The sequence below is a fragment of the Anabrus simplex genome, chromosome 1 (assembly GCF_040414725.1).
Source record: "Anabrus simplex isolate iqAnaSimp1 chromosome 1, ASM4041472v1, whole genome shotgun sequence".
Lineage (NCBI taxonomy): Eukaryota > Metazoa > Arthropoda > Insecta > Orthoptera > Tettigoniidae > Anabrus > Anabrus simplex.
In genome coordinates this window covers 1,140,111,916-1,140,126,145 of record NC_090265.1, presented here as the reverse complement: position 1 = coordinate 1,140,126,145, position 14,230 = coordinate 1,140,111,916, and positions in this window count along the sequence as shown.

Here is a 14,230-nt window from a genome sequence, read left to right as displayed (position 1 = left end):
GGGGTCCTAACCGGCTTGCCGGCGGACTTGAGGAAAATAAAATACCTCTCGCGGACCAAACACACACCCCCTGTGGGTGGGGGAGGCAGACGAATAATACACCCACGGTATCCCCTGCCTGTCGTGAGAGGCGACTAAAAGGGGCGACCAAGGGATGATTGCATTCGAACCATGAAACTACATGTGCTTAGTACCACCACGCGGAGAACACCAAGGGTCGCTTTTACTTGTGCGTAGTACCACTATATTAGGTACGAAATAGGTTTATGATTAGTAGCACACAGGAGCACCGCGCGGTCGGCTTTTGCAGTACCTGTGATTAGTACCACTATATGAGCACAACCATGGGATGATAGCTACCATGGTTCTGCCTTGCCTATGATTAGTACCCACTATATGAGGAACACCACGGGATAGGGAGAGGTCCCTGTGGTTAGTACTCTCATGTGATGAACACCATAGGTTTGCGTTGCCTGTAAATGGCGCCGCAAAGTGAGAAAAGCATAGGTCTGTATTATGTCGAATTTCATAAGCTCTGAGTAGTACAATAATGTGTGGAATGCCGCAAGTGTCTGCTACTTTTGATTAGTACCGCAACAGAACAAATACCATGGCTCTATTTTGATAGCGATCAGTACCGTTATGAGGGGCGGATAACTGCGATTTAGGACCCCCCTTTTGACTGCACGCATAATCGATTCCGTGTTATGCTATAGCAGTAGTCCCTTGGTCAGAAATACTATATTGTCACGTCTGTTTATGTGAATGTGAGACATTGCGGGTCGCAACCACTGATTGTTTTAAATTCATGTCCATCCATTCATTCTTCGTTCTCACGTTTTTGAATTCTGGTCAGTGGAGAATTTTAGACTTTTAATATGTCATTCCATTTCGTCTCATTTCGTACCATTAGGGGCCGATGACCTAGATGTTAGGCCCCTTTAAACAACAATCATCATCATCAATCATCCTTTTACACCGGGCTATGTCATCCTTTCTTTTGAAACCATTCTGCAGACATACGAGTATTCCTTTTGAAAGTTTGTACTATTTCTAGTCCAAGGAAAATAGAAAGAAATATACACATGAATGCAGGTGTGTAAACTGCGGGGTAAATGTTGTTTTGTTTTGTTAAACGGACACCTGTACACGGTACTTCAACAGCTGTCTATCGCTATAGTTGTATCGTTTCCCTGCTATCACTTTCATTTTATCGGACCTGCAATTGTTTGTATATATATTCATGACAATAGCGCACTGAAATATCTTCGGTATATACATGAGGCAGGGATGCAAATAAGCACAGAATATTTAGAGGCCTGCGGGAAAAAGTACAGCCACACTTTCCGTATATCGAGGTCGGCGTGATTACTCGAGAAACCGTTTTGAATGAATTTATTGAGTCAGTTGCATTCAATACCGCAAGTTTGTTCTACATAGCGCAAGGTTCATTGGGTTCCGATTGAATTGAGACTACTTCTGTTTAACACAGCAAGTTTTTCATTCCACCATTGAACATGTCCAACTCTGTCAACTTTTAATCTTATGCTGGTCTCAGCGGACAATTTTCCCTCTACGCTAATGTGGAACTCACATCTAGAACTTTCCAGAAACATAGGACTTCGTATATACCAGATATAACTTTAATTGTGCAACACAGGAGTAACCGTCAACCAAAGACTTTCTCATCAGGAGATTTTATGTTACCTCATAAGGATTTTATTTGTCAATGTTAACGCATCTTTGTTACTTTTATCATAATTCGTGTATACGGTTTTCACTTTTGTATGTCATTCCACCACCATCCCATCCTTCTAGATCCTCTCTCATTTCTCCACATTACTTTATTTTATGACTATGTCTTTTGCTTTTATACTTTGGCTAGGCTGATGATGGTCCACAGTGGACCGAAACTAGTACCTATTAATATCATTGTAATGTTTTTGTAAACATCAAATAATTTTTAGTATTGAGAAGGTGGAACATTAAAACTTTGTATTTATTTTAAGTATAACTACAGTTATGACTACTATTATATTAATAATAATAATAATAATGATTTGAGGAAAATATCCCGTAATCCTCGAAAATGTATACTTCCTAACACAAAAGATGATCGGTTGGAAATTTCTGTTTATAACTGTTTCTTTTGTTAAGGATAATAAAAAGTGCCACCTTTATATGGGTTTAGGTGTGTAAACTGCGGGGTAAATGTTTTATTTTGTTAAACGGACACCTGTGCACGACGGAAATCAAACGTACCGGTACCGTTATGGGGAGGTTCCACTAATTTCACTACGGTAGCGTCACTTCACGCCAGCGCGTTCTCAGATCTTCGCCGCGTCTTTGCGCCACATGAGTTGCCAACTATAACGAGGTAGTAAAGTTCGCTCTTAATTACGGTGGTTTCATCTCATGAATTACATATCCTTTTGTTGATGTACAAAAACCAATGTTTAGCCTTTTAGATGCGCTTTCAGTTTTGTTGTTCCTTCCAGTAGGGAGCTTGAGAAACCTGGATGATCAGTACCGCATAAGAGTTTGCGAAGTCAACTATCCCTTTATGCCTTCAACTACCACTCCAGTACTTCAATAGCTTTTCTATCGTTATAGTTGTATCGCTTTCCTATCACTATCATTTTTTTTATTTGTTTGCCAGGGGCTTTACGTCGCACCGACACAGATAGGTCTTACGGCGACGATGGGATAGGAAAGACCTGGGAGTTGGAAGGAAGCGGCCGTGGCCTTAATTAAGGTACAGCCCCAGCATTTGCCTGGTATGAAAAAGGAAAACCACGGAAAACCATATTCAGGGCTGCCGATAGTGGGATTCGAACCTACTACCTCCCGGATGCAAGCTCACAGGCGCGCCTCTACGCGCCCGGTCTTTCATTTTATCGGATCTGCAATTGTTTTTATATATATTCATGAGAATAGCGCACTGAAATAGGTAAGGTAAGGGTTATTCTGCCCGAAGGCAGGTCCGAACCTCCGCAGAGGTGTTCCTGAGCCGGAATTTACGTGCGGTAGGGTGGCCAGTTCCTTTCCGCTCCTCCATTCCCTTACCCCCCACCAACAGCGCGTGGCAACCCATCCAACTCCTGACCACGCCCAATGTTGCTTAACTTCGGAGATCTCACGGGATCCGGCGTTTTAATACGGCTACGGCCGTTGGGCGCACTGAAATTTCTTCTATATATACATGAGGCAGGGATGCATATAAGCACAGAATCGAGGACTGCAGGAAAAAGTACAGCCACACTTTCCGTATATCGAGGTCGGCGTGATTATTCGAGAAACCGTTTTGAATGAATTTGTTCAAGCCAATCAATTTTCTCCGACCACCTGTCGAGGTCTAAAATTTCTTTCACTCTGTGTTTGGTCTGCCTGCGTTACTGGTGCAGTACTTTCGACTGGAGTCACCTGTATGCTTTCCACCTGTTGATTGACGATTTATGCACTCAGCTTAGCGCGAACACTAACACGAAGAACGTCACATGGCACATTTACTTCCGATGCACTAGGCCTACTACTACTACTACTATTTAGTCGGAAATATTGCCTCTCTTCCCAAAGATGGACAAAATATTTGTTTTATGTGACATACCGCTTGTTACCGAAACGAACTCGTTATACGTAATTCAAACAAAACTCGCAGATGAGAGACGACAGGCAGTAAGTATACAAACAACGCAATGTCTCCTGTTCGCTTTCTCCAGTATGCGCTCACGGTTCAGCCAAGATATCTGGCGGGGAAAATGATGTAATGTATCCGGTCAAACATGTGCATTAGAAAGCTCAGTTCTATCGTATAGAATTGAAAAAAGAAAATCCACAGCCTGTTTCCGGTCATTCGACCGAGTCAGAAATGAATGAATGACGGAGAGGATAGGAACTGTACCGGCTGCCGAAGCCTGTCGCACTCCTCTGGGGCAGTGATTAATGACCGACAGATGAAATAATATTGGAGAACGTTTTTGGAATGAAAGATGACAGGGAAAACCGGAGTATTGGGAGAAAAACCTGTCCCACCTCTGCTTTGTCCAGCACAAATCTCACATGAAGTGACCGGGATTTGACCACGGAACCCAGCAGTGAGAGGCCGGCGCGCTGCCGTCTGAGCAGTGGAGACTCATCGTATAGAATTATAACTACGTAATAGACATCACAGAATAATACGGAGTAAAAAAAATCGAAACATTCATTGCAGAATGTAAATTTTTCGGCGATTTTCTTTTAAATTCTGTCGCCCATTTTATTGGAAACTTCCGCGGAAATTATTCAGACGCCCGGCCCGTGTGGACGTCCGCTTATTTCCACCCCTGTATTAGGGCACAGACCGCACAATCAACTGGAAGTAACTGTGCTATTCTGATGAAGCCGACAGCCGATATATTCGGAAACTGTGGCCCGAGGAATTTAAATGCAAAAATAATACAGTATATGTTCGTGCTGAAAGGTTTGTTTGTTGTGAAGAGCTATGTATTTTATTTGGTTTATAATACGCACTTTTATGATCATTACCCTTTCTGGACAGCAGCAAATGATCTTATAAAGGAATTGAACAGTGTTTTGGGTGAACTCATAGCATATTCCAGGGAATCAATGAACAGATGGAACGAGTATTTTGAAAATCTTCTCAACGTAAAAGGAAATCCTTCCATTGACGTTGCGAACGACCAAGATCATGGGGAGGAGGACAGTGATGCCATTGAAATTAAACGTGAGGAAATGGAAAGGTTGTTAAATGAAATCAATTGTCATAAAGCAGCAGGAATAGATTAAATTGGACCTGAAATAGTGAATTATAGTGGATGAAACGCCTCACAGAGTAATAAGGTTAACATGGAATGTTAGTAAGGTACTTTCGATTGCACGAAATCAGTAATAGCACCTGTCTATAAACAGGGGAACACGAAGGATTGCAACAACAATTAAGGTATTTCATTATCCGTATACGAGGCAAGGTGCTCACTGGCATTTTGGAAAAGACGGTGTGATCAATAGTTGCCAGTATGTTGTATGAAAACCAGTCTGATTTCAGGCGAGAGAGGGGCTGGCCTCCTCTTCACTAAAATACAAACTTTTAAAAACATGGGATGAAAAGTGCTAAAAATAGGAAGAAAGATGTGATTCATCAGCAAAAAGTAAAGATTTTGTAGTGTATAAAACTCTTGGAACTGTATTCTCATCTAGGGGTGAGCGGAAGTGAAGCGCATGCACTTGCCACTAGTTCCGGGGCCATTTAACTTATTGGATACGTATCTGTGTGATGAGCGTGCAAGGCCAAGCCCCTGTCCTTGGTGGACCGTGAGATGTGCGGCCTCGTTGTCTCTGCCACCATGAGGTCACCATCCTCCTCACGTGACACTGAGCGTAGTGATGCCAAATTTTCCACTCTCTTTGAACTGATTCATTTGCTAGAAGCTGTTAAACATTTTCCTTGGGAACGTACAGAGTGCTGAACCGTGTCAACAGGTGTTTTACCGATTCATCTCACTTCCTTCCCTCTAAAACTTGCTCATGTAAATATTGCTTTACCGGGCGAGTTGGCCGTGCGCGTAGAGGCGCGCGGCTGTGAGCTTGCATCCGGGAGATAGTAGGTTCGAATCCCACTATCGGCAGCCCTGAAGATGGTTTTCCGTGGTTTCCCATTTTCACACCAGGCAAATGCTGGGGCTGTACCTTAATTAAGGCCACGGCCGCTTCCTTCCAACTCCTAGGCCTTTCCTATCCCATCGTCGCCATAAGACCTATCTGTGTCGGTGCGACGTAAAGCCCCTAGCAAAAAAAAAAAATATTGCTTTTCACATTCAACAAACGTACCTTTCCTTTAGTTCCTTGAAAGTTTCGTAGGGTTGTCGGTTCTCTCCAAGGAATTAAGGCCACGGCCGCTTCCTTCCCTCTTCCTTGTCTACCCTTTCCGGTCTTCCCATCCCCCCCACAAGGCCCCTATTCAGCATTGCAGGTGAGACCGACTGGGCGAGGTACTGGTCCTCCTTCCCAGATGTATCCCCAGACCCAATGCTTCACGCTCCAGGACACTGCCTTTGAGGCGAAGAAGTGAATTTACTCTCGATTTCTAAATTATGATGGTACTATTCGCTTTATACATTTATCGATCGACTAATAGATTAATTGGTTGTCAGGGTGAGTGGCTCAGACGGAAGAGTGCCTTCAGACCCCACATTAGTGAATTCGATCCCGGCTCAGTCCACTGGAATGTGAAGGTGAGAGGTGGGATCCATCGCTGAGTACGAGAGAGAAACCAAACCGTGTCGGTAGACCTACTGGCGTATAAAAGAACTCCTGTGGGGAAAAAATTCCGTACCTCGGCATCTCCGAAAACCATAAAAGTAGTTGGTGGGATGTAAAAGCAATAACATTATTATTATTATTATTATTATTATTATTATTATTATTATTATTATTATTATTAGATGCGAAAAAGACCAGAAAACTGATCACGCAAAGCTCACTTAGAAGTTGTGCATTTCCTTCTTTGCCAGGCAGCCTTAAATTTTTCTCTCATCGTGGTTCTTCGTTCTTCGGTCCACTTTGCTCCTGTCTTCTTCTTGTGGTTTCTCTCTGACTACGTCCCACTTGCTGATTTTCGTTCTGTAGCAGGTTCGGTCTGCGATGTCGGCCACTTCGATTCCTGATTTGTCCAGGTCTTGGTGGATTTCCAGTGTCCACCCATTTGTTTTGATGTTCTCTGTTGCCTCTAGTTGGGCCGAGAATTCTGATGATTTTACGTTCCTCTTTCAGGATGTCTTCGAGTACTGTTTTTCTGTGGGGATCCAGTGTTTCGCCCGCGTATAGTATTTCAGGTTTTATCACGGTGTTGTAATGTTGAATTTTTGTTAAGATTGAGAGGCATGTTTTGTTGTAAATGTTTTGCATTCGGCCGAGGGCTCTCTTCATATTCTGGATGCGGACCTTGAGGGCCTCCTGTTCTTTTCCTGTTGGTACTACGATACAATTTCTCCGAGATATCGAAACTCAGTTACTTTTTCGATTGTGCCAAATTTCGTGTTCAAATTCTGGAGGTTGCAGTGGTTGCACGTGACCTTGATTTTTAGAATGACATTTGTAGGCCGATTTATTCTGAGCATTTCTTGAGGGTTCCGATTTGGCTGATTGCCTGTTGTTCGTTTGCTGCGAGAATCTCGAGATCATCTGCGAAAGCGAGACAGGAGATTTTTACATGTTTTCTTGTCATACTTAATGTTTGACAATTTCCTTGAGCTTTTAGAGCTTGTTCACATTCTCTCATGATTTTGTCCAGGGCTATGTTAAAGAGCAGTGGGGGAAGTCCATCTCCTTGTCAGACACCGGTTTTTATCTGAAAATTTTCAGATAAATTTCCCATGAATTTTACTTGGGAGGTTGTATTGGTGAGAGTTAGTCTGATGAATTTTTGAGTCTTGTTGTCCAGTCCGTATTCACTCAGTGTTTGTAACAGGGATTGCCGGTCAATGGAGTCGTATGCTTTCCATAAGTCCACGAAGGTGCAGATTGTGAGTTGTTTTCTGGTGTGTCGTAGTTTCACGATGGTTTTTAGATTGAGTATCAGTTCTACATAGGATCTGTGGGGCCTGAAGCCCGCTTAGTATTCGCCTATGAGTGGTTCTAGTTGCTCCTGTGTTCTTTGGAGGAGGGCTGCGGAGAAGATTTTGTGTGCGTTTGCACCAGGGAAATTCCCTTGTAATTGTTCATATCTGTTCTGTCACCTTTCTTGTGAATTGGAACGAGGAGGGCGTTTGTCCAATTTTCTGGCAGTTTTTCTGTTGTTCAAATTTCTTGTATGATTTTTGTGAGTTTTTGGAGTAAATTCTTTCCTAGATGTTTAAGAAACTTTGCTACGATGCCGTCATCTCTGGATGCCTTGTTATTTTTCAGTCGTTGTATGTGTCGGTGTATTTCCTCTTGTGTAGGTGGGGATGAGTCTGGGTTTGGGTTTGGGTGGGATTTATATGGAATCCTTTCTGTTGGTTCTGGTAGTGACTGGAAGTATCTCGCAAGTTCCTTGGTGTTTTCGTCACCTGTGAGTGCCAATTTTCCGTTTTGTTTTCTGAAGCAGAGGTTCTTGGGCGTGTACCCATTTAATCTGTTGCTGAAGGCGCTGCAAAAATATCTGGTGTTTTAGTTGTGGAAGCCTTGTTCGGCCGACTGCAGATGGTCTTCCAGGTATTTCCTCTTGATTTATCTGATGAGTTTAGAGGTCTGTTTGCGGACTTGGCGGAATTTTTCCTCGTTTTCGGGTGTACGGTTGCTAATGAACTTCTGGTATGCGCTTTTTTCTGTTCAGTATGGCTTGGTCACATTCGGTGTTCCAAAAAGGGTGTCTGCTCTTTTTCTGTAGTGGGATTTGTTCTGATCCACTCTTCAAGATTTCATCGTGGAATTCTTCCCAAGTTTTTGCTGGGATTTTTCCCCACGTTTCCCTGATATTTGATGTTTTTATTTTTGTTATGTCCCATTTTTTGTTTGCCTTATATTTCTGGTAGAAGCGTTATTATTATTATTATTATTATTATTATTATTATTATTATTATTATTATTATTCATCGTTACGGCCAGCTGTGGACCACGTTTACATAATCTGCCTGCCGTTCTATCACGCAGACCAATGACCAATGATCCTCCCCCCCTCCCCCGCTTTTCTTTGCTATTTCTTGTACGTCGCACCAACACAGCAGGCCTTATGACGACGATGAGTCAGGAAAAGACTAGATTTAAGAAGGAAGTGGCCGTGGCCTATATTAAGATATTAATTTTATAAACTTGATATGCGTCTGCTGTGGAAATGGGAATCCATTATAAATCATCTTCAGAGCTGCCGACAGTGGGGTTCGAATCCTCTATTTCCTTAATGCAGGCTGACATTATATTTCATTATCGGTATATATAATTCACAACTTTATAATTGGGTTTATGAGCTTCTTCGGTACAATGTACATGGAAGAAGTACCATTTAGTACATACGCACGTATGCTTCATACATATCGGTATATACTTACATTGTTGACAAATAGACTTGACAGATATTTATGAGATATTTACTATATATAAACGGCCAAAATTATTAGTGGACGATTTTCATTAGTCCTCTGTGTATGATGGATGATTCATGCCAATAAACTTCCTTACCGTATGGCAAGTGGCCAGGATTGCTGCTTTTTGTAATTCTCTGTAAGTGAGAGGGTGGAGATTAAGGGCTTCAATGCTCCTGTGTAGTGTCTTTGGTATAATACCATTACATCCAATCACTACTGGAATTATGATAACATTGTTGAGTTTCCACATGGTTTTTATCTCTGTAGCAAGATCTGTGTATTTGGAAATCTTCTCTGTATGCGTTGATTGAAGGTTGTGAGTATTAGGGCATGCTATGTCAATTATGAAGCAGATTTTCTTATTTTTATCTACAAAAGTTATATCTGGTCTATTGCAGGTAATAGTTTTATCAATGGTTTTCCGTGGTTTCCCATTTTCACACCAGGCAAATGCTGGGGCTGTACCTTAATTAAGGCCACGGCCGCTTCCTTCCAACTCCTAGGCCTTTCCTTTCCCATCGTCGCCATAAGACCTATCAGTGTCGGTGCGACGTAAAGCCCCTAGCAAAAAAAAAAGTTTTATCAGTGATGATTCTTCTATCCCAGTAAATTTTGTTATTATTATTATTATTATTATTATTATTATTATTATTATTATTATTATTATTATTATTATAAATTAATTGATCTATTATTCTCCCTTTCCAGACAACGTTGAAAGTATCTATACTGAAATTGTAAGTACTTACATATGTTTTGTTGCTCTTTCATACGAATTAAAGCCGTGTCCCGAGAGGGATCTTCCCAGAATGATCTGCAGATGCGCTCCGTGAATCTTTGAGGAAATATATATTTTCGTAGTTCGATAAGAGGAGACGAATTGTTTAATTTAATGATGAATTCATTAATGTCAGGTAGGAAATACAAAACTGGAGCAGATGGATTTCTTTCCAGGGTTTAGGATGTATTCTCCCAGCCTGCAAGTTAACCAAATGAAATTGAATCAAGGTGCAAGAAAGTCAAAGCAGTGAACTCGAAGTTGTTGTAACAGTATTTTGCAAGAAAAGTGACTTCTCGGACAAAACAGTCTTTAACATTAGCTTATTTTCAGACCGACTTTGCTGTACGGGAGTGACAGTTGGGTACATTTAGGTTATCTTATCCGTACGTTAGAAGTAGAAAACATGAAAATAGCGAGGATGCGGCTTCGGTGGTGGGGTCATGTGAGGAGAATGGAGGATTCAGCCATGTTGGGGGGGGGGGGGGGTAAGATAAGTAAAAGGAGACCAAGGTGACGAAGGTTAGACTCAGTTTTAATAACTTAATGATGATAGATGTGGAACTAAACGAGGCAACAGAGCTAGTTCACAAACAGAGTAGTGTGGAGGCGCTTAGTTAATTCACAGAAGCTTGCAGACTGAATGCTGAGAAGCATGTCAGTCTTTAAGGAAGATGTACGTAAGCAAAAGTTTACAGTTCGTGAACAAACTAGATTGTCAGTAAGCTTAATTACAGGTTTCATTACCGGGCGAATTGGCTGTGCGGTTAGGGGTGCGCAACTGTGAACTTGCATTCGGGAGATAGTGGGTTCGAACCCCACTGTCGGCAGCGCTTAAGATGGTTTCCCGTAGTTTCCCATTTGCACACTAGGCAAATGCTGGAGCTGTACCTGTACAGTGGCTTCCTTCCTACTCCTAGCCCTTTCTTATCCTATCATCGCCGTAAGACCTATCCGTGTCGGTGCGACGTAAAGCAAATTGTGAATATATATATTGAAGGACCTGAAATAGAAGAAGTAGTCACTATCCGAAGAAAGCTGCAGTTTCCCAGCCCATTTATTGAGCATTGTTCATTATACGGTACCTGGTACTTGACGTCGCAATTTATTACAGTATTATCTGTAAAGCAGCCGCACGAAAAGGTACTTAAACCAACAGTAATAGCTACTTAAATGGAACTAAAACAGGAGAGTGGGCACTTAGCGATCGCTCCGGCATCTTTCTCGAGGTTCAATGAGGAAAGTATTATTAAGAGGAAATTTCTCTATGTTAGCCTCTTAGAAGATTTTACTTCGAAATATTTCGGAAGTGAGTAAACTTTAAGTTTGTGATCATACCATATGAGTAATAATATTGAAAATAATACCATTAGGCCCATAGGAAACTGAGAAAACAGCGGAATGTCTGCCACTTGATGTCAAAAGAGGCTCTGAAGTACGAACATTATTATGTTTTTGCTCTTCTACAAAGTATATTTGCCAACGTAATGTGTGTTTGTTATATTCTTTTATGATCGATAGTAGTTGGAAAAATAGAATCCATGGCTCATAAGCCCATGAAGGACTTCGGCCTGCCCAGGTGGCTGCTACCGGACGATACTGGAGTGTCACGTGGGCAGCGTAACGATGTCCTGTGCTATATTGATTGGCTTGCTTAACCGTATCCACTGCCTCTTATATCATATAGCTCCTCAGTTTACCTGGAGAACCCTTTTCCAGTCCTAAGTTTATTATTAAAATCCCTGGACGAGCCGATAGTTGAATCCTTCTGCTGTAGACAAGATGCAGACACGGTATCCCCATGCTGTTAACTGGCTGAAGGCAGGTTAAACGTGAATAATGAAAATCCACAGCCTGTTTCCAGTCATTCGACCGGGTCAGGAAAGGAATGAATGAAACCCCATTTAGCGGCGAATATACGAATTAGGCCGGCTGCCGAAGCCTGTCGTACTCCTCTGGGACAATGATTAATGAATGGCAGACGATATTAAATGATATTGGAAAGTGTTGCTGGAATGAAATATGACATGGAAAACCGGAGTACCCGGAGAAAAACCTGTCCCTCCGCTTTGTCCAGCACAAATCTCACATGGAGTGACTGGGATTTGAACCACGGAACCCAGCGGTGAGAAACCGGTGCGCTGCCGCCTGAGCCAGGGAGGCTTCTTTAAATGTGAATAATAATAATAATAATAATAATAATAATAATAATAATAATAATAATAATAACACTTAGAGTCAGTAAAATAACTCAGATAAAGAATTTATTACCGAACTCTATTTTTAATCTTACCTAGAATACAGTGCAACATGTAGTGATATAATTCAGGAATTTTCGTATCGTGTTCAGATACGCAGAAAGTGTAGTATGAAAGGTTTCCTAGATATCGCAAAGCTAATACCGTCGGGGTCGGAAAAGAACAAACGTTGACCAAGTGAGGTCGGATAGGAAAGGTGAAAGCAAAGAGGCTGACACAAGTAAGTGGAAACAATACTAAACTCAGCTAGGACTCTATGGTCGCCAATGCACGCTCCCAAGTTGGGAGCCTGTGGTGTCCTCGTTTAGTGGTCTTTTAAGCAGGGGATACCGTGGATATATTCTACCACCTCCAGCCGTAGTGGGAGGAAGTACAACTACTATCGATAAACATCGCCAGGTTAGACCATTTGCTGAACGTTTAACACTAATTTGTAAATCTCCAGCAACTTTTAAGGAATATAATATTGTATGTATTATTCTGTCGTGGTAAGGCACAGTCAGTTTGAGACATAATCTAATTTTGTTTACTCGAAATCAGCAAACTGGATACGAGACTTCAACGGAATTGTTTTGGACAACAGATGTTTATTGTCACAAGAAGCTATTTCCATAGTTGTGTTCACATTCGCAAAGTGGGCGGGAACCTGGAGAGTCGGGCTATATTCAACATACAGCGTAGGAGGTTTGTAATACGTTACCATTGGACTCGGGAAACGTGGCGATGTGTCTGGACATTCACTTGAGTGTGGTCATTGTTCTGGGGATCATGAAATCATGACCATAAAAAGTGGTTCCATTATCGGAACAGACTTAAAGATACTGAATTTTTAAAGGTGTAAATATGTGTAAATAAGTGGACATGTGTTAGAGCGCAATGTATCATTAGAAAGTACTCTGCAGAAACAATAAAAGCTGCAGATTGGTTTAAACCGAAGGCAAGAAAGCTACCATATGGCAAAATGTTCGCACAAACGTACGAAAGAAATGTGTTAGAATGTTCCACAAGAAAATAATTCACGTTTAAAACAAGATATTGTGGGCATCATCTTCTTCTTCTTCTCTTTCTGGCACTACGGACTCGATTGATACTCGGCTTGACATGCCGTCTGCTTACAAACACTTCAGTCATCACTTCAATATACGCCTGACCTTTTCATGTTTCTCATTACACCATCCTTCCATCTTGTCCTTGGCCGTCCTCTAGGTTTTATCCCTATATATACCTATAATCACACACTCTTTTCACCATCCGATTAGTAATCATTGATTTCACGTGTCTACGTCGCCGAAAATCTACAATGTGTAAGTGCGACGTTAAACCACTGGGGAAAAAAGTAAAAAGTCGCGTGTCCAAACTACTTCAGCCGATTTACTTTTGATATACTGTAACTTTCGTAAAACTATAATAAATAATCATAATAATAATAATTATAATCATTGCCCCACACTTGGGTGTAATTTATAACTTTACTGTTAATAATAATAATAATAATAATAATAATAATAACAAAATAAATGACCAAATAAATAATATTACTCAAACACTTAATAAAATACTTGTAATAAATTAAATTAATAAAAATAATTAAACGAAATGTCCGTAGTATGGGCGCCAGAGTTCACGAGAATGGATCCCTCGAATTTAGATAGAGCATGATAATTCTTTATCTCCCAGGGCGTGTACATAATGCTGCGTACTGGTACATCTGCTTCAGGCCTAACCTAACCTTCTGAAAACGACTAAATAGGTAGGAACTTCACCTAGGTTCATCAATAACTCCACTATTAACTATATTCTCAATAAAATCTGTGCATTGGCACCTCATCAACACACCAAAATACACTTATAATACACAAACAAAATATTACTGGAAGACTCCATATTTACAACAATAACAACAAAGAAAACAGTGGGAAAACGAAAGCGAGAACTAAGCCACCATTTGTGATTAGTCCGTTGAACAATGTACATATAATGTAGATAAGAACCCTTCTCTGTCTCTGTATCAACACGACTTGCCGATTCTCATAATCGGCACTTATACTATCACACAGATACTGTACCTCGAAATACTGTTTTCACTGACTTTAACACTTGTTATAAAGATATATTCACTTGAGCAACACACGCTT